This window comes from Adiantum capillus-veneris, chromosome 29, assembly GCF_014529385.1.
Source record: "Adiantum capillus-veneris isolate H3 chromosome 29, ASM1452938v2, whole genome shotgun sequence".
NCBI classification, from domain to species: domain Eukaryota; kingdom Viridiplantae; phylum Streptophyta; class Polypodiopsida; order Polypodiales; family Pteridaceae; genus Adiantum; species Adiantum capillus-veneris.
In genome coordinates, this window is record NC_140959.1 from 41298523 (window position 1) to 41321580 (window position 23058).

The following is a 23058-nucleotide window of genomic DNA, read 5'->3' on the forward strand; positions in this document are numbered from 1 at the left end:
GTCATCAAATGTGGTAAACCATGCTCTTCGTCGAGGCTTTCATCTCCAGAACTCTCTTCAACCACTTTCTTCTTGCCTTTCTCGTCTTGCTTCTTATCTCGCAAACAACCGCTCCATGGGTTGACACTTCCTGTACTCTCCTCTGCCATATGTGGTCCTGAAATAGTTCTTGTTGATGGTCCTGGCTTATCAACAACATGACACACATTCTCTTGCTCTTCATACTCATCTTCTATCATCAATGGCTTTGGTTTATACCATGGTTCATGCTCACAAAATCTGACATCTCTACTGACATAAAATTGTCTTATCGTAGGATCATAGCACTTGTAACCTTTGTTTTCAACTGGGTAGCCCAAGAATATACACTTCACTGTCCTTGGCTCCATATTCTTTCTTGCTTCATTTGGCACATGAACATAGCAAACACATCCAAAAACTTTCATGTAGGAAACTGTTGTCTTGATCCCATAAAGTCTCTCATAAGGTGAAATTTCATGAATGGCAGTTGTTGGTGTTCGATTCATAATGTGTACTACTGTATGAACTGCTTCAGCCCAATATGTTAATGGCATATTCATCTCATTCATCATGGCTCTTGCAATCTCTGCTATGACTCTATTCTTTCTCTCAGCAACTCCATTTTGTTGGGGTGTGTATCTGCAAGTAATATGTCTTCTTATGCCTTGTTCACGTAAGTAATCATCAAAACCGTGTGACATCTACTCTCCCCCTCCATCTGTACGTAGGCATTTAATTTGATAACCATTCTCTTTCTCAACCATAACTTTGAACTCCAAGAATACCTCAAATGCCTCTGACTTTGCCTTTAGAAAGTAAACCCATGTCATTCTGCTGTAATCATCCGTGAATGTGATAAAATATCGACAACCATTCGGCGTAGCATGATCACAAGGTCCCCAAATATCTGAATGAACAATTTCCGAAGGACTTTGGCTAATTCTTCCCCTCTTTGGAAATGGTAAACGAGATTGCTTTCCAAATTGACAAGCTTCACAAACATGATCAAAATTCAATCTGCCAAACTTTGGTAATCCACGTACAATTTGATTTGATTGCATATGCTTTAGTCTTCTAAAATTGACATGACCAATCCTCTTATGCCATAACTCTGCCCAATTATCTTGAGTGGCTGATTTGTTTGCATACATACCACTATGTAAACATGGATCTCCAGCTTCCAATGAGAACAAGCGACCTTTCTTTCTTCCACATGCCAATATCTTGCCTGGTATGCCTTTGTGAAACTCTTCTACGAAGCATCCATAACGATTGAAACGGACTTGCAACCCTTGATCTGTCATCTGTCCAACTGATGCTAAATTCTTTGTGATTGAAGGCACATATAGAACATCTCCCAATGTGTTGTATGTCCCGTCTTTTTCTAGCAATGGAACTGAACCAACATGTGTAATCGGATGCATAGTATCATCACCTGTAGTGACAAACTCATCCTCTTCTAACTTCTCTTTTCTATTAAACCATTCACCATGATAAGTCATATAATTTGTGGCACCACTATCTAAATACCAATCATCTGTACGATGTTGCTCCACCATGCTTCCAACAACATGCTCCATAGGAAATAAATTTCCACTCGATCTATTGTCATATATATTTTGATCATGAGGATTGTATCCAGCAAAGTTTCCTCCATGTCTGCCATAACCTCGGCCTCTTCCACCACGATCACGATTTCAATTTAGCCTTGTGTAACATTCTCGTTCAATGTGACCATAAATGCCACATCTGTTACAATATCCATCTCTTTGAGGATGTACAAATCGTCCACCTCCACGTCCATGAGGTCGGGCTCTCCCCCTACCTCTTTGGCTATAATCATTGTAACTTTGACTTTGTTGGTTTTGCCATTGACCTCTTCCAGCATTGTTTCCATGACCATAGTTTCCTTTTCCACCTCTATTGTTTCCACGACCTCTAGAGTAAAAAACCTGATCTCTAGAATTGTCATTTGATGTAGAAGGACCTGACTTGCCTAACTTCACCTCTTCTTGCAAACAAAGGTTTACTAACTCTTCAAAATCAGGCATGTGTCCTCGAATAGATATAGATGTATCCAATGACTTGTATTCTGGTCCCAAACCATTCAATGTCACTGAAACTAAGTCATCATATGGAACTTCAACATTAATGCTGGCAAGATCTTCCTGTATTTGCTTTATCTCTGTCACATAATCTGATATGGATCTATTTCCTTGCCATACACAATGTAACCTTTGCTTCAAGTGAACTTTTCGTGGTTCTGTATTGGAGCTGTTCATTCTTGCTAGTATCTCCCATGCTTCCTTTGGAGATTGAGCCTTCTTCACATGTGGTACAAAGAAGTCACTAATGCAAAGTGAAATCCAATGCATCACTTTCCTTGAATTCTCGATCCACTTCTTGTAAGCTTCTACTCCTGCTTGCCATGTTTTATGTGCTTCAACATTCTCTCTATTTGGTTCCAAACCAACCTCGGGACACTCTTGTTCACATGTAATGTAATCCCATAAACCTTTGCCCATGATAAAGTTCTCCATTCTGTAAGACCATATGCTGCAGTTCTCTCTGGTCAGTTTCTCTCCAACAATCTGTGTGACTTGAGTTGAACTTTCTGTCATCTTCACTCTCTCAATTTCTTCCAAAGGATTTTGACAAAATTTTGATAGAGTTTTGTTTGTATTTGGACAATATCTCAAGTGACAATCTCAACCAAAGTGCTCATAAACACTGACAGAAAATCTCTCACTGCCAAGGGAAAATCCACTGGCTCACTTTGCCACAGACTGACTCAATACTATGCATAAATACTCTAAAACAATGTCCACATGGACCTGTATGCAAATGCAATCCATATGCTGTCCTGTATCACATATCCATACATCCACCTTCTTCCCATAGTCGTAAATGACATATGAGGTCTTTCGTGGGGCCAGTCGGGGATTCGCTCCAGTACCTAATCGACCTTGCCAAGGTACCAAAGCTCCCAAGGCAAGGCTTCAAAAAACCTCACTCGACCCTCACAAAGGCTGCAGTTTTCCAAAATACATTGACCGCGTATCCATACATAACCACAAAGTACTCAATCTGACAATATAACCGCCTCAACTTCGTCCCACAACCTTTCTTACATAGACGGCTGTCCATAACGGACCCACAACAACCAAACATAATATTTGATAACACAGTATCATGATGCAAAAGCTCTATGTCGCTCTCCAAAACCTGTGTAAATGCTGAATTCTTCACCTGTAACCTGTAAATCTACTACCGAGTGCAAAACTAGACATCTCCTATGCTTGTGTGAGCTGGCTATTTGCTGTAGAAAATTGCAAATTTTGGCAAATTTGAGTATGCCAATGCATCCAGAATGCCCAAAAACATAAAGATAGACTCCTGGATCACTGTATTCCGAGTTCGGGTGAGGGAGTTATGACAAAAAAACCTCTCTTTTTTGCTGTTTTCCAGAGATGCGGAAACCTGTGTATTGACTATAGCTCCTTAAACTGTGCTCTAATACCACTTTGTAGAGTGCGCAGGTGATGGAGAAGGTAGAAAGAAGACTATGCACACACACCAACACACATCGAGACACACACACACACACACACACACAATCTTTACCCTGCAGCAACAGCCATTCAATGTGCTGCTCTTCTCTTCTTCTTCTCTTTGAACTATTATCCAAAGTATATTTACAACATACTATAGTCTGTGTCCGGCTGCCCATAGCAATATGGACATATTCTTTAATATCATATTCTTTAACAACATGGATGTGCGATGTTTAATCATAATTGTTTGTCTGCTGGTTGTTGTGCCACTATTCCCCATGGCATCATCATCTTGACAACCTAGAAGTGTCCTTGACTCCATTTCATGCAGCAATGTACAGGACGATAGTGGATGTTGGGTGATGATGGAGTTCAAACGGTTGATGTGGGTGATAATGAAGCCTAGCTGAAGAGGTGCACACAAGCTCTCAAGGAGACACATGGATTCTCGAACACACCATTGGAAGGAAAGGATCATGGAGTTCAAGCAAACCCATGACGGTGTTGGGAAACAAGCAAACTAGAACACCTCTATAGCGATGTCACCCAAGAGCATTGAAAGAGAACTACAAGATACCAAAAGATTTGCAAAATACCTTTGAAACACCACAAGTCTAATAGGAGTAGACCCTTGGGAATTTATTAGCCGTCGCCCACCCAAGAGACTATGTCACATAGGAGCAAAACCCTGCCAAAGCATGGATTTAAAGCACAGGCCGACCAATGCATATGAAGACAAGAGCCTCTCCTTTCACAATCAGACATCACAAACCCACAACTTCAACATAAATTCCACAATTCATAGATACATGCCCTCCGAATCTGTCTACACACAATTTGCCACTAGGCTGCCATAGCCATAACCCTGCAGAGAACTAGTCGTAACCTGATGAGCACAACTCCAATTGGGGCACTTTAAAGCTTGAGAGAAAGCTTGAAAAATGACTGGCGAGAAATCTGAAGATGACTAAAATTGGTTCCATACGCCCCCATGAGAAAAATTGACGCGAACAGAGAGCCGTCCCAGCACGACTACACGTAGAGAAGGCTAGTCGGGGCAAAAAACTGCATCCAAGAGCACCAAGGAGATAGAACGAGCTAAAACCTGAAAATTTCTGATGTTTGGCTGAAATTGTTTTTGTTTGTACATGAGTTTAAGTTATATACAAGGCTCACTTCAAAAAACTCACTCACGGGCACTTACAGTAGCCCGACAGCTGTCACTAGACTAGCGACTTGCAGTGCATGTACATGTGCTTGCTAAAGCAAGCTAAAAAACCCACAAAAAGAAAGCCCACACGCCCTTTTGACATCGGGAGTCATGTCCATATGTACAAATTTACAAAAAACGGGGTGTCAGAAATGCGCCCAACATAGTTTGCCACACCCCAGCCTGCTAGATCATTCATGATCAGCAGCACAAAAGAGATCCTGTAAACCACATGAGGGAGTCTTCACCTCATCTTCATCATTAACCACATGATCAACAAATTATTCAAAAGAAGGCTCATCCTCAATCACAGTCATCAACCTTGCAATATACTTCTTCAACTTGTAGCCATTCACACGTGCTTTATGCAGGGTACCATCCAAGTCAGCAAGCTGATATGTGCCATTTGGAAACCTGTTTAAGACTAAGAAAGGACCTTGCCACTTGATTGGAAATTTCTTTTGAAAAGTTCTATCAAGCTTACTCTTGTAACGAAGCACCATGTCACCCTTCTTGATGTCCTTGTTCTTTACCTTCTCATTTGCCTTTGCTTGATTCTTCTTTAAGACCTGCTCATAATGCTCAAAAGCTAACACCCTATCCAATTGTACACATTGAAAATATAAAAGTCTTTCCTTGAATGCATCCTTGGGCTCTTCTTCAAGCTTTAGCATCATCTTCAAGGATGGTATCTCCACCTCAATAGGAAGTAAAGCCTCTTTGCCAAAAACTAGATGGAAGGGAGAAAAACCAGTACCTGATTTGATGGCAGTCCTATAAGCCCATAGAGCACAAGGTAGCTCTAAATCCCAAGTCTTCACATTGTTTCTTGTCATCTTTGTAAGCATACTTATGAGCTCTCCATTAAACCTTTCATTCATGCCATTGCATTGGGGATAATATGGAGTAGTAAACCTGCGATGCACATGAAGCTTTTGACATAGATAATCCACCAACTCTCCCCTGAAACCTGGACCCTTGTCAGAAAGTAACTCCAATGGCATGCCAAATTTGCAGCAAATATCTTCATATATAAATAAGGAAACATCTTTACTCGTGATGTGCTTAACAGCTTTGGCTTCGGCCCACCTGGATAGATAGTCAACAGTAGTAAGTATGTAACATTTGCCTCTAGCTGTCATAGGTAGAGGACCTATTGCATCAATACCCCACTTCTCAAACACATCATAAGCCACAATGGTGCCTCTAATTTCTGATTTGAGAACCCTATTTTCCATGCTTTGACACTCTTTAAAAGACTTGCACCAATGATGAACATCACGTTGAACACTTGGCCACACTTAACCCTCCTGCAAGACTTTATGCAAAGTGATCTTTGCAGCAAAGTGACCACCACAATAACCCTCATGATTCTCCTCTAAAATTTTGTAAATTTCCTCTTTCCAAGGCACTTTTCTCATCACAAGATCAGCCCCCTTCATATACAAGGCATCACCAAGTAGAACATACCTTTTGGCACGATGTAGGAAGGCGTACTTTTTTGGCTTTTCCAACTCTGATGGAAGCATACCTGTTTGTAGAAACTCTTCCTCCCTCTCTAAAGCTTCCCTTCCCAAATAAAGAGGAGAATCAGCCCTTATCACATACAATTGCCCAATTGAATCTTGCGCTGCACCATGTGCTTCTTCATTTTGAGACCTATCCACATGCCTTAAACTCCAAGCTTCAAAATGCTTAAGCAGATTCTTCACTTGAAAACACATATTTTTCAGCCTTGGATTCTTACTTTGCCACACCCCAAGTACTTGGTTAACCACCAAAAGAGCATCACATCTTACCCTCACACGACGGATGCCAAGCTCAAGGCAAAGGTTGAGACCTTTCTCCAAAGTAGCATACTCAGATTCATTGTTGCTTTGTGCGGTAAGCTTCAAACTCCTTTTAATTACCAAAGCACCTTGAGGACCATAAACTACCACACCTCTTGAAGCTTCACCATGCGCTTTCCTGTAAGAGCCATCAAAAAACAATAGATAGGCATTGTCTATGTCAGGAGCTTCCATGTGTTGCTTCTTCACTGCATCCTCCTTAAGAAGAAGAGGGATTTCCTTATAGGTAAGCAAATCAGCCAATGTAGCCCTTGTACTCTCCTCAACAAGAAAAGAGAATTGAAATTCCTATAGCTCCACAATCCACTTCATGAGCCTCTTTGACAAAGTAGGGCTATTCACCAATTGAGGTAGAAGAGTGTAGCTAGTGAGGAATGTGAATGGTTTAGGGATAAAGTAGTCCCTAAACCTTCAACATGCATAAATCACACTCACCATAATGAGCTCCACCTCAGTATAGCCTCTCTCCACCTCTAGCTTCACCCTGCTAGCACAATAGATAGGCTTCATGTAGTGGGAATTGTTACCTTGTTGAAAAAGCATAGCTCCAATAGCATCCTCACCTACTGATGGATTCACATAGAACTCCTTATCCCAATCAGGAGCTTTCATAGCAGGAAGAGAACCAAGAACCTCTTTGATACCTTGAAAAACCTCTTCACATTCATTTGTCCATTGTAGAGGATCCAACCTTGCTACTTTTTGTAGAGGATAAAGAAGTTGAGAGGACAAAGGAATGAACCTTACCATATACTTCACCTTTTGAATAAAAGTAGAAAGTTGCTTTGTATCTTTAGGTGATGGGAGGAGCACCAAAGCCTTCACTTTGTCAGGATCCGCTTCAATCCCATTCTCTGAGATCATATGCCCCAAAAACTTCACTCTTGGTTGAGCAAGATGACATTTCTTTGGGTTGAGTTGACCTCCACTTTCATCATATTGCTTCAATGCCATCCCAAGCTTTGCACAATGATCCTTTCTAGAGCTATAAACACAAAATTCATCAATAAGATCCTTCTCAAACTTGCCAAGAAAGGGAGAGAACACCTTGTTGACGCGCTTTTGATACCACGCACAGCCATTCATAAGACCAAAAGGAAGTACACAATAACACAACCATCCCCATGGCGTGATAAATGTGGTCTTCTTTCGATCTTCCAAAGCCAAGGTGAGATGAAAATATCCAGAGAATCCATCACATACGCTATACCTCTCATGCCCTGCAATAGAATCAAGTATGTCATCTATGAAAGGAAGAGGGTATGGATCCCTCTTCATGGCTGCGTTTAGAGGCTTAAAATCAACACATATCCTCCACTTTCCATCCTTCTTGGGTGTGACAACAACAGGACTCACCCATTCTGCAGTGCTCACAGGACATATGAAACCTGCTTCAAGAAGCTTGTCTACATCTTCCTTTAAAGCATTAAGTTGTACCTGTCCCATTCTCCTTAGCTTTTGGCGTACGGGATGAGCTCCTTCCTTGATTGGAATGTGGATTTCCTCTCCCTTAAAGCCTCTAATTTCCTCATAAGAAGTGATGAATAAATGGGGAAATTGTTGTATCATATGTAGGTACTCACTCTTCTCATGACTAGTCAAGTCCGGAGGCAACATACCTTGTATCAGCTCTTGTTTGACATTAGGTTGAACTTTGGGTTGCATCAGCTCTTCAATTTTCTCATAAGGACCAGAGATATCCTCATTCTCCATAAAGCCAAGAAATCTTTGTTTCTCATCATGCTCTTCTTCAAGAAACAAGGAGGAAACATCTAGATCACTATCGCTGCTATCTTCCACTTCACTGCCCTCATCCCCATTGTCTTCTTCTTCACTTGAGTACTCTTCTTCATCACTTTTCTCATCAAAATCAGCATCCAAAGATTGCTTGCTAGCCATGTCAAACTTCTTCTTATCACCCCTTCTATTGTAGAGAGTGATGGTACCATGTCCCCAATCCTGTATAGCTTTGGTTGCCTGTAACCATGGTCTTCCAAGGATGAGAGGGAAAGCAACAATACCCGCGGGCATAACATGGAAATTGACCAGCACTTTAACATCAAATACATCCACCTCCAAGTCCTTTACAACTCCCAAGAACCTCACCCTTGATTGGTTGGCAAGCTTTATGCGAAAACCTGAATTCCTAACCATGTTGAGTCCCAACTTTGATACACAAGCTTGAGTAATAACACATACCTGTGCACCTCCATCAATATAAGCCTCTCCAATGCACTTCCTCTTATGCCATGCATCCATAGTAGGGCATATATCAGGTAGCTCATTCAAAGACAGGACTCTCATTGACCCCCTTGTAGGCTCCTTCTTGATGGGATTGACTACGTGCTTCCATTGCCTCTTTAATTTGGGACACATCTCCATGAGTTGCCCAAAGGTAACATCAGCCTTTATACCCACCAAATCAGCCCTTAAACTATAATTTGGTTGCCCTTCTCCCAAAGGAAAGTCGGATGCATTGTAATGTTTCCTGGGCTTTCTCTTCTTCTTCTCTTTACCTGTACCTGTTTCAACCTGTTTCCCTCTTTTATGGCTGGGACTTGCATCACTCATGTCATGATTTCTTGTAACCCTCTTACCTACAGGCATGACCATAGCTCCCAAATCATCCTCTTTCTTCTCCAAACGGATTATGCTTACCACTTTTGTTTTGCCCTTCTCTTCTGCTGTCAATCCACTTGGTCCTGCTTCCCCTTTAATCTCAATACCATAATCTTGAGCTCGAGAAGGAATTTGTGGAGGAAGAGGAAACATGTCGCCACCCATTCTCTTTGTCTTGTCACATTGAGGGCTTTTATGACCCCATTCACCACAATTGTAGCATTGAAACATATCCCCTCTTCCAGCCATGCCTCTTCCTCTACCACCTGTATAACCCTCATTGCTTCCATAACCACGTCCATATCCATAACTCTGACCTCTTCCACCTCCCATCATATGCACACTAAGATTCTTCATAAGACCTACAACCTCTTGCCTCTCCTTGCGAAAGGCATTCACATCATGAGAAGCTTGTTGATCATAACTTGGCTCCCTGATGAGGACCCTTGGTTGCTCTACCGCTTTCACTTCAAGCTTTGGCTCGACATTGATTCCAAGTTGATGAAGACGCTCTGCTTTCCACTCTTTATTCTTTGCAATTTCAACTGCCTCCTCAAAGGTCCTTGGCTGCTTAAGCTCTACCTTCAAGCGTAGGTTACTCCTCAAGCTTGCAAGAAACCTGTCCTTCTTCAACATGGCTGGAGGAATTTCAGCCCCCAAAGATGTACACCACTTTGCCCATAACGAATTGAATGCCTTGACAAAGTCTTCTATGGTTTGGACTTCATCTTTTACTAAGCCTTGAATAGACTGCCATACCTTTTGTGGGTCTTCCACCTGTTGAAAGTGTGTAAGAAAGCATGCCTTACCATTTGATAAGTCATAACTTGAGGAGGTTGGGCTGATTGTAAATCCTTTTCGTAGCCTTCCAACCATTCCCTAGCATCTCCCTTAAAACAGAAGTAGAAGATTCGTAGCACCAACGCTGGGTCTTGCTTGTCAGCAAGAAGGCAAGCAAATTCCATTCTCTCGATGAAAGCTTTGGAACTTTCATTTGATTTCCCACTAAACTCCGGAAAATTAAACGCCATGTCTTCAAAACCTGTAAACTGAAGGTAACTTGAAGCGATTCCTCGGTGGCGGGCACCAAAACACTGTTGGGAAACAAGCAAACTAGAACACCTCTATAGCGATGTCACCCAAGAGCATTGAAAGAGAACTACAAGATACCAAAAGCTTTGCAAAATCCCTTTGAAACACCACAAGTCCAATAGGAGTAGACCCTTGGGAATTTACTAGCCGTCACCCACCCAAGAGACTATGTCACATACGAGCAAAACCCTGCCAAAGCATGGATTTACATCACACACCGACCAATGCATATGAAGACAAGAGCCTCTCCTTTCACAATCAGACATCACAAACCCACAACTTCAACATCAATTTCACAATTCATAGATACATGCCCTCCGAATCTGTCTACACACAATTTGCGGCTGCCATAGCCATAACCCTGCAGAGAACTAGTCGTAACCTGATGAGCACAACTCCAATTGGGGCACTTTAAAGCTTGAAAAATGACTGGTGAGAAATCTGAAGATGACTAAATTGATTCCATACGCCCCCATGAGCAAAATTGATGCGAACAGAAAGCTGTCCCAGCACGACTACACGTAGAGAAGGCTAGTCGGGGCAAAAAACTGCATCTAAGAGCACCAAGGAGACAGAACGAGCTAAAACCTGCAAATTTTTGATGTTTGGTTGAACCTTTTTTTGTTTGTACATGAGTTTAAGTTATATACAAGGCTCACTTCAAAAAGCTCACTCACGGGCACTTACAGTAGCCCGACAGCTGTCACTAGACTAGCGACTTGTAGTGCATGTACATGTGCTTGCTAAAGCAAACTAAAAAACCCACATGCCCTTTTGACATCGGGTGTCATGTCCATATGTACAAATTTACAAAAAACGGCGTGTCAGAAATGCGCCCAACAACGGCAAGCGACTTGCAAAGTTGCAGCATGTGTATGTTGATTCACAATTGAAGCTAGAGACAGTAGTGGCTCCATTGAGGTTTCCTTCAAACTTTAGTTTCACTCCTCTATCAAGTTTTTTGATTTTATATTTTGTATTTCTTTTGTATATATTGCTTTGATGTCTATAATGTTTTCATTGCTTGTTCATGTTTGTAGACGTTTCCCCATCTGATTTTGTAGACTGGGAGCCAATAGAGTCTTTCACAAGAACTTTTGAGGCCATCCAGGTTGACCTTGGCAAGGTGCTCTATGCTGGTTGTTCATTTGAGGAGCTTGTCTCATGGGACTTTTTTCTTATAACCATACGTATGTAACGCCTAGGCAAACTGATTATGATAATCTTTCTTTGGTTCATCCACCAACCTTGTAGAGTATGGAATGGCCTAAGCTAGATAGTGCCTTGATAACAACAACCAAAAGGAGAATTGAGGTGGATGTGAATTCAACAATGAAGTGCACCTATGGTTCCCACAAAGCTTCCCTTACTTGGTTTATGTCCCTTCATGTGTTTGTGATTATCTTTTGATTGTAGAGTTTCACATGACACCAACAATGTGGACTTGCAAAGGGGGAAGTGCGATCAATGGCTTCCTTGCAGTTGGATGGGAGACTAAGGTGGTCAACCACTAGGGAGATACAATCTTGAGTGCTTTGTAGTTGCTGAGAATGTGGTGTGCAGATACCATATTGCAAAGAAAAGCTTGTCAATTGTCTTTTCCTAGAGAAGATGAAAACTGACGAAGAGAGAATGGGAGGCACTAGAGTCTAATATTGCTGCTAGAGAATCAATTGATCTACAAATATGCCTCCACGACATCTCGTTGAATAAGGATTGAAATCTTAGTCACCTTTGTGAGTATCTTAATCTTAGATATACCTTGCCCAATCAACATGTTTTTGTAATCAATGAAAAGGTTTTCCATTCTAGAAAAGAGAAGAGCTTTCTGTGTGCAAACATTGGTTTTTCGCAATGTCTTACTGTAAAAGCTTGTAACTGAAGAAATTCTTCTCCCATTGATACATATGGTGTTTTTAATCTCTTTTTCATTCTTAATTTGTTCAAGATTTTGATTGAAATGTGCAAGGTTTTTAATTTGGAGCGTGGATACTTTCAATGTTGGTGTCTTTCAACATCTTGTCGCAAGATTTTGTTTATAAATATAGTTTTAAGTTAATTTGATATGAATACTAAGTGCTTTTAAATAGTGACATTGAGTATAAAAGTGACTTTACAGGTTTTAACTTCATTTCTCACATTCACAAAACACTAGCTTTCAGCTCTCTTCCCATATTCTTTGCGAACAAACCCATGGAAACATCTTCTAATGCACTTCTCACACAACTACAAAAGATATGACTTGCAGATCATGCACATAAACTAGTCAGTGTGTTTGAGGGGACGATTGACATGCATGCCCAAGACGACAGGACTCTATTGACCAAGCCTAAAAGTCATGTCAGGGACGACATGAACGCGGAGGGGGGGAGTGTTAATCCAGCAGAGGATCACACCCACATTTTTGCTCACACCCATCATTTTGTAACCATTGATTGTAATAAATGTCTTTCCGACATTAATTTTGATTTGAGCCATTCATTAAGTAACGGGACTCAATTGAGTTTCCAGCTTGTAATCCCGAAGTAATTTCACCTATTGATGTAAATAATTAGAGATGTTCTCACCTCCAAGGCTGAGGTATATAAGCCAAAGTTTTGTAACCTAAGGGGAGTTCAATTAATCAAAGTGAGTTTTTGAGCGCCGTGACTGTGTCTGAGAGAGAGAGAGAGAGAGAGAGAGAGAGAGAGAGAGAGAGAGAGAGAGAGAGAGAGAGAGAGAGAGAGAGAGACTCTTATCTTCTTGCTACGCGAGCTACGGGGCCGCCATTGGAGAAGCGACACCGCCATTGTGTTAGCAACGGTGAGAGCTACGCACAGATACCAAGAGTGCGCGCTATCGGCTTCTACGTGTGGTAAGTTCCTACGAGCTTCGGTGTGAGTTTTCTTCCAACTCGTGTGTCGGAATAGAGCGTGCAGCATATCTATAGAACCACAACGAGTAGAGCTACACATTAGTACCATCGGGGTCAAGTTTTGGTCACCTGTATTTTTCGGCCTGTCTTCATACGCGTTTACCGCACGGAGTGGTTATAGGTTGATTTTGCAGTTCAAGTCTTTAGGGTGTTGTTGTTACCTAGTGTATAGACTTCCCCTTGAATTTGAGATCGATTCAATGATTCTAGATCCTGTTTCGTATAGCATTCGTTCGTAGTACGGATTTCAGTCACTTGCGTATTTTAGAACTTAGATTTGATTTCCTTAGTAGTGATTGTCATTAGAAGGTCGAGTAGGTGATTTGACACCCACCTAGTTGTTTCCATGCGCCTGCGGGTCAAGCTCCGTCCTCGTCTGACAAATTCTGTTGTTGGTTGAGTTCTCGCTATTTAGCTTCCGCTAGCGGCGTAACCGCCTTAACATTTGGCGCCGCTGCCGGGGACAAGAGCCCTAAGTAGGTGACCTTAGACTAATCCTACGAGGTGAGTCGTATAAACTACTTTGTATACCTTAGTTAGAAAAGATCTAGGAGTGGTGGACTCCGAAGATCTCGAGAGATACTAGGAAGTGGGGTATTCCTGGGTGTTCCGTGTTGACAGTATTTTTAGTTTAGCTTAGATTTGTTTGTTGTTTTGTTGGTGTTGAGTAGTTGTTGATAGAAGAAGAATTTGCTAGTCCGTGAGTGACAGTGGATATCTTTAAAGTCACAATTACCAAACCCATTTTATGATTAGGAATAGCTTAGGTAGGACTTCATTTGATCCTGATCTAGAGCTAGTAATCATTGGAGTATTTGCTTGATATGGTTGATTGCATGTTAGATCACTAAACCGTCGAGTTAGTAGTGAAACTTGCAATAAACAAAAGTCAGAGAAATTTTCTGTGTATCTGGGAGTTGCTGAGCACTTGAGAAAGCTTTAGGAAGGATTCTGTGCCAAAAAACTGGAAATCTGCAACTTTAGACATCATACGCGTATGATGTCTAAATGACCAAACAGAGACCAAAACAGAAATTTTGACTTTACCAGAGTGTTCAAAAGGGGGGTTATACCCTAATTTCAACTTAAAACAAGAGCATTAACACTCAAAGAAACCCGAAAAGACAAGTCGGAGTCCAAGAAACGCAAAGAATAGGAAATTTTGGATTCAGATCTTGTTTTTACATTCAAACCTGACAAAAACACTTGAAACTCAATTATAAACATTGGAGAAGGCTTAAAACCAAAAATAGTCAAAATCTGGGACAAAAGACATCATACGCGTATAATGTCTTTTGGCACATCCACTGCTTATTTTTGATATCTGACCTGACAATATTGTTACAGGCACTGTAGGAAGCATAAATATCAAGTTTGGACCCAAATTGATGAAAAAGACATCATACGCGTATGATGTCTTTGACCTAATTTTGGACATATTTTGATACTTTGCTAACACAGATCCATTGTAATAGCTGTCTAGAGGTTATATTTCAAGTTTCATCCCATTTGGATCACAATTGACCCAAAAAACAAGTCAAAAGCGGAAAATTGCCAAGAAAAGCCTAAATTAGCCATAACTTGCTCAAACAGAGTTCAAACTGAATTTTGTGAGTGGAAAGAGCATAAGGGGGCTACTGAGAGTGAGCATAACCAAAATAGTCTAAATCTGTGAAAAAAGACATCATACGCGTATAATGTCTTTTTCAGCATAACTGCAACAAAATTCTCACTTGATGAAACAGAAGTTGTCCAACTGACAAGATTAAACAATTGACCAAGTATCAATCAGTTTGGATCAATTCTGACCACAAAAACTTGGGGAAATCAAATTGCCGAGACGGAAAAGTTAAAGTCCTTTAGGGGAATTGATGAATTTGAGATCGGGCAGGAACCTCCAGAATAACCAACCAAAACAAGGGGAACCAACAAGTGTCATATCAACCGAGGGAAGTGTAAACCAAAGTTGGGTGCAACCATTAGAGCCGATCTTTGAAGGAAGTGTCTCTGATACTTCTTCGGAGAGATCTTACGAGATTTTCACCGAACACGTGGAACACCTGAACCTGAACAACAGAAAAAATATGGCAGCAGGATCATCAAACCCTTCCGCCACCATGAAGCTATTGTTCATAAAATACCAGTACGACAATGAGCAAGGTGCCAAGATCTACAAAGATGGAATGGACCGCTATTGTGTAAAGATAGAAGATAGACCTAGTGAGTTCAAGGACTTAGTGCCTGTGAGCTATAGCGGAGATAGATATCTAGATGACGAGGGTACCATGTACTTGGTAGTCCTAAACCCTAACATTGTGGACAAGTGGGGATTGATGGGCACCAAAGCCAAAATAGATGAAGAACTCGAGGAGAAAGCACCAATAATGAACTTCCCTAATGCGAGGTTAAGAAGAGAGAATGAAACTACAAGGATCAACACTGATAACATCTATGTGGGGCTATACAAATATAATAATGGGGAGCAAGATCTCTATTATAGATGTGAAGAACCCTACACCGGAGAGTTGACAGACAAAAAAAGACTCTATGTCTTTACCTACACAGAGGGATCGGAAGTGAAAATTGCCGCTTACGATAAGTATGGCAGGCAATACTCAACAATGGGCAAGAAAGAATTAGAAGGATATACATACTTTGGGGGACCACTACATCAGTATTATGTTACTTCTAGCTCACATAGACCAGCACCAACAACTGGAGTGCAAAACTCAATGACAACAGGAGGACAAAGAACTCAGGTTGCTGACTCTTTCAGTCAACCTTGGGACTCGAAGCTCGGACCAATGGGATCATTACATTCCAGAGAGTCAATGGAGACGAATCGAGGTAGTGCAGTTCCAATCCCCACCTATACCACTCCAGGTCCAAGGTTTGAAGCGGAACCATCACATTTACCTCCCAGTAGTAGATTCAGGGCAGAGGAACCGACAAGGGTAACCCATGAAGTCCATGATGCTAGAGAAAGCTTTAGCCGAGACACAGGAGCAATGAGATTGGTAGCAGATCATAGACGTATGAGACCATCTCAAGTAGCCAAGTGTATGCCAAAGAAGTATGGTGGTTCAGGAGATCCGTATGCACATGTGTCACTCTTTAAGCAAGTCTTAAGAGCTGAGCAGATAACAGATTTCCATACACAATACGAGGGATTTGGTCTTACTCTAGAAGGTACTGCATTGACATGGTTTCAACCAATGAACATAGGGGGATTCCATGACATTGACCATTTGCTAAGAGAGTTTGCTGAGGAATTCTCAAAACGAGGGATTAAGCACAATACGGTCTCACAAATATATGCTTTTAAACAGAGAGAACACGAAAAAGTGAAGGAAGCTTCACTTCGCTTCAAACAATACATTGAGAGATGTCCAGTACGTGAACGACCACAAGATGACAGACTATCTGTTCTCTTTATTGAGGGACTGAGGAACGACACTCTCAAGAAGGACTTGCACTTGAAAGCTTGTACAAGTTTCGAGCAAGTAACGAGAGAGGCATTGTACTTAGTGGATAACTGTACGGTTTATGGAGAGGTGTCAGCGGATACAGATTTTGCATCCAGTAGCTCCTCCTCCGTAGCGAGCGAGACTACCACTAAAAAGAATGTTCAAACAACAACCATGCCAAATGTAGAGCAAATGATAGAAGATGCTCTAAAAAGGATGGCACCATACCAAAAACCATTGCCAAAAACACTGAAATGGTGTGCTATTGAACAAAAATGGACAAATCATCCAACAGAGGAGTGTTATTACAACAAAGGGTATGTAAGGGAGCGCCAGTATGCACCTCCTGCTCAATTAGCACCACCTCAGATACATCCAGTACCTCGATACCCAACGGGAAATGTACCAGGACCTATGGGGATAGAAAGACCGCAACCGGTATTGGGACAACAACCACCTTTACCAGGAGCAAGACCAGTGGGCATTAGATATGCACCAACCTTAGAGAATCAGGAAGAACAAGCCTTAGTGCCTGTTCAAGCCTATTATGAAGAATCTGGTGCACACATGTCTCCAACTGTGTATTACCCACCAGAAGAACCCAAACAACCAGAACCATGGGGCATGATTGGGAATGTTGGAACACCAACAGTTACAAGTGCTTCTGATGAAGAGAGATACAATTTGGACGCAAGAACATTGATGTTCATAGCTCATGGAGGGTTAACAGGACAAAGACCATCCTATCCACAAAGGACGAATCAAATGGGACCAAGACCAGCACTAGGACCCTGTTACAAGTGTGGAGGTGACCATCTGATGAATGTTTGTCCACATACGGAAATCATTAGAATTAACGCTTATTGCACTGAGTGTGGGGTTACTCACTTCATTGAGGATTGTTCAAAGAATCCAAACAAAGTGCAAAAGACGACATTGAATATGCTAGAAACTATTCCTACCAGCAGTGGGTCTGAAAATGAAACTCTGATACCAACGCAAGTTGTTACTAGAGCTCAAGCTAAGAAAACCACTAGAGAACCTGAGAATGGAAAGTTAGCGACTGAAGTGGTTAGTCAAGGACCGCGGAGTCAGAAAAACACATGGAAAGCTAGAAAAGCACGCATGAAGTTGAGAAAAGAACGTGAAGACGCTATTCTAGCTGAGGAACTAAAGCGAACTAAAGATAGATTAGAAAAACTTGAGAGTCAAAACGGGAAACGAGAGATGAGCCCGGAAAGAACGAAACAAAAGAGTATCAAAGAAACAACGAGCTTAAGCTCAGGGGGATCAGTGCTAGTCGACAAAGTACACGAACCATTGGACGCACTGATGAGAGCTTACGAAGCTAGGTTAAAGAACAACCAAACACAAGAACAGAGGTGGATGACATACCCAAACGCGGAATTGGAAAAGCAGAGACTTGAAATGTGCCAGAGAATGATCGAGACTGCACAAGCCTTATTAGAACCACCAAAAGAAACAATGAATTGTGGAAAGGAAAACCCAATTCAGCAAGAGACTATCGTTTCACGGGTAGCTGAAAAGACTCCCAGTGCACAAAAGCCTGAAAATACACAAAAGGATGACCGCATAGTATTGAACACAACCGATCAGGAGATAGAGAGTTTTCATCCAGTCATACAGAGGTCTTACGGAAGAGATGAGGATTACAATGAATTTTGGAAACAAGTGAGAGAGGCAAACTTTGCAAACGAGCTAAGTTGCCAAGCTAATCAGACAAATTGGGAAAAGGACATCAGGAATCCTCCCATAGTGGAATTTGAGGCAGGATCTCAAGTGGACTTGGATCTGCAATCTTACTGGGGAGATGGGGGCTCTGTTAGAACAATGGAGAGCAAACCTCATTCACTGAATACCTTACCTTCATACTTAGGAGAGTATGAAGCAAAATCCGAGATTAGAGCACTTCCCTCACGAAGAATCTCATCAGAAAAAGTCATGGACTCGCAAGGATTGATAGAGATCTTGTCAACACCAGTGACATGCACTATCACTCTAGCTGAGCTTTTGAGGCTAAGACCACATATGTGGACCACTGTAGGAAAATGCTTGGAGAAATTCGGGATAAAAGACCCAACATCGAGACTGCAAGAGGGTATACAAGAGCTGAGTAAACCACAAAAGAACGCTAAGCCTGTACCCTTAAACAAGGTCGGAGAGTATTGCGAAGGTGAAGAGGGGAATACAACCTTACCAGTTGAATTCCAAGGAGTGAACACGATGGCAATACTAGACAGCGGAGCTGGGGTAGCCATTGCTACAAAAGAAATCTGGAAAAAATGGGGGAAACCAGCAATAAGGAAGACTAGGTTGAAACTCCAATTAGCAGATGGACACATGGAGAAACCTATGGGGTTATTAGAGAAAGTTGTAGTGACTTCTTGCGGCATTGAATACGAACATACTTTTGCTATTGTCGATTTTGCCAAGGAGAATAACTATGATATCATATTGGGAAGACCATTCATGAGACAGTTGAAAATGGTCCAAGATTGGGGCTACGATCACATATACTTGAGAAATATGGAAACCACTACACGTGTGAACCTGAAAGACCATAGCTACAAAGATGTGAACCGAACACCGGTAGAGGAGTTTGATTCAGCTACTTTGGCGGGATCCGAATTTCCAGCTTGGTTAGGTAAACCCAAGGAGTTATGGATGTGTGGAGCTTCGAAATGTGGAAGTCTGAAACGAGAAGAATGTGTTTTAGAAAGGGCTATCGAAGACGAAACTTATGTAGGAGAACCCTTTCCAGAGGACACGTTTGAACCATTAGAATGGACACACATTCTAGCAACCCTAGATGTTTGTGCAATTCCGGATGGTCCCACAACAAAATTTTGCGACAAGGACGGGTACGACGTGGTTCCGTATTTCATGTTGAGAACTGTACTCGAAAAAGAAACTGAAAAGAACGATACACTGGAAAAAGAAGATGAAGAAGAGGTGTTTCACGACATTCCCAATCATCCAGAGTGGGGAAATGAAGCAGACAACGAGTCAACGGACAATTCAAGCGGAAACGAAGAAACTATAACGGATGTCCGATTTTATGATTTTCCGAACCAAACTAAACAACGCCAGAAACACTATAGAGCAAAGAAAAAAACAAAAGGGGTTAGAACCAATCCGATGCCTAGAATAAGAGGAAAAAATCAATTCCTAATGCTAGTAAAGGCGAAGATTGTGTTAAGGATAAGATTTCTGGAAGAATGAGAGGCAGTGATCAAAAGAGCTTACGAAAAGACAAAAGAGGCTCAAGAAATCAAGTTCAAAAGAATGGAACGAAAACTGAAACAGAAAAATCAGAAAAGAACAAGCGCAACAGAGAATACACGGAGTCCAAGTTAGAACGTAGAAACAAGTACAGAGAGCTCAAGAAAACTCTGAAGGAAGTTTGGACGACAGAAATTGAGAGTGGAGAGGACGAAAACGTCAAAATCAAGGAAAACATGGATGTTCCCTCTCACTATAGGAAATTCACAATAGAGGATAGGAAGGTGATATTAACCCCACCTATTCGAGAGAGGAAGGAGAACGAATCTTATGACGGACCGGAGGATGCAAAAAAAGTTGATTTAGCAGCTCCAGGTGAGACGCCTAGACCGGTGTACATAGCCACAGATTTGTCTCCAGGCGAGGAAGAGAGACTTTTGAGTCTTCTCAGAGAGTACAGGGATGTGTTTGCATGGTCTTATAAGGACTTAAAGGGAGTTGACCCATCGATATGCCAACACTCAATCCCACTGAAACAAGACGCAAAGCCTAGCAGACAGAGACCATACACATATAATGATACTTTTGCTAAGCGAATCAAGGAAGAGATAGATAAGCTAATGGAAGCTGAATTCATATACGAGATTGAACACACTGATTGGGTATCTCCGATTGTGGTAGTACCTAAGAAGAACGGAAAACTCCGAGTGTGTGTCAACTTAAAGAAAGTGAATGCTGCAACAATCAGGGACAATTATCCCCTGCCGATAACTGATCATGTTCTAGAGCGTGTATCAGGGAAAACAACATACTCCTTTCTTGATGGTTTTTCAGGATATAACCAGCTAGCCATAGCACTGGAAGATCAACATAAAACAGCTTTTGCAACGGAGTGGGGAATTTATGCTTATCGGGTTATGCCTTTTGGTCTAACCAATGCTCCCGCAACCTTCCAGAGGCTGATGACGCATGCTTTCAAAGAATACTTAAGGTTGTTTCTCGAAATATACATGGATGACTTATGTGTACATTCTCTACTGAGAGATGAGCATCTAGAACACCTAAGAAAAGTATTTGAGAAATGTAGGACATATCGCATTTGTCTCAATCCTGAGAAATGTGTGTTTATGGTCCGACAGGGCAGAATTCTGGGACATATTGTCTCACAAAACGGAATATCCACGGATTTAGAGAAGATAAAAGTTATAGTGGATATGCCTAGACCAACCAATGCGAAACAAGTACAGAGCTTTATGGGACATTGTGGATATTATAGACGATTCATTTACATGTACGCTATAATAGGCCAACCACTTTACAGGCTAATAGTGAACTTTGAATGGACAGAGGAGTGTGAGGAATCGTTCAAGAAATTGAAAGAGGCACTCATTACTGCTCCAGTCTTGAAATCACCAGATTGGGAGAAGATATTCCATGTGCATATAGATGCTTCGGCATATGCAATAGGATGCATTCTGGCTCAGCCAGAAGAAGGAAACATGGATTTTCCTATCTGTTACGCCAGTCGACAGCTCAACCATGCAGAGAAGAATTACACCACAACAGAGCGAGAAGGATTAGGAATGATCTATGCTGTGAAGAAATTTCGGCATTATCTTCTAGCCAACAAGTTTGTGTTTTTTACGGATCACCAAGCCTTGCTCTACCTAGTGAATAAACCATGCAATACCGGGAGAATAGTGAGATGGTTCATTATCTTACTGGAATTCGACTTCACGGTAGTAGTAAAGAAAGGAAAAACACATCTTAGAGCTGATCATCTTTCGCGATTGACGAATGGAGAAGACCCTATAGGAGTAGATGACGACATGCCAGACGCGTACTTGTTCAACATAGAAATGATACCTAAGTGGTCTCAAAATGTCGTTAACCTATTAACCTATGGAGGAGAGTTCGATAGAAGAGAATACAACCTGAAACATATTGCTATTCAGCAATCCAAGAATCTTCAATTGATTGCAGGAAGGTTGTATCAATTGGGAAATGATCATGTTTTACGACTATGCATCAATCCTGAGGAATATAATATATATCTGCGCGAAGCACATGTTCAGGAATGTGCATTTCATTGTTCAAGAAGGAACACATATAGGAATTTGTTACAATTGGGAGTCTATTGGCCAGGAATGAAAGAAAGCGTACATGAATATGTCACTGTATGTATTGTATGTTCATCAAAACCGCCAGCCGAGTATTCGACATTATATCAGATAATGATCGCTCCAGAATGGAGTCAGTATATTGTTGAATATCTCACAAATAGAACTTTTCCAGAAGGAACGTCAAAAGCTCGTCAGAAATCTGTAGAGACAGAAGCTAGAGATTACGCTTTAATAGGAGATCAACTCTATAAGAGAGGTAAAGACAACCAGCTTAGGATTTGCGCATCAGAGTCTGAGTATGTGATAATCCTGGAGCAAGCTCATGGAGGAGTAGGTGGAGGCCATTTCTCAGGTGATAAGACAACAAAACTTGTCTTAGCCGCAGGAATATGGTGGCCAACATTACATATGGACGCTGAGGAATACGTTAAACGGTGTGATGACTGTCAGCGGACCAAAGTACCACTTAAAAGAGATGATATGCCGCTTAGACCAATGATGGGGGCAAGAGCTTTTGCAAAATGGGGGATTGATTATGTCGGACCCATTTCACCTCCTGCATATAAGACTCATGCACAATACATCATTGTGGCTACAGACTATCTAACAAAGTGGGTCGAAGCAAAGGCAACTCAAAAAGCAGATGCCAGGACCACGGCACAATTTCTGTATGAATACGTCTTTGTACGATATGGATTGCCAATAGAAATTGTGAGTGATCGAGGCACACATTTTATAAATGAAGTGATAAAGATCCTTCTAGATGAATTCATGGTAATCCATAGGAAATCAGCCCCGTATCATCCACAAGCAAACGGACAAGCTGAAGCAACAAACAAAACCATATGCACGGTCCTCACGAAGATTGTATCTGAGTCGAGAACTGACTGGGACCAAAAGTTGCATTCAACATTATGGGCATATAGGGTAGCATATAAAACATCAATAGGAACGACCCCATATAA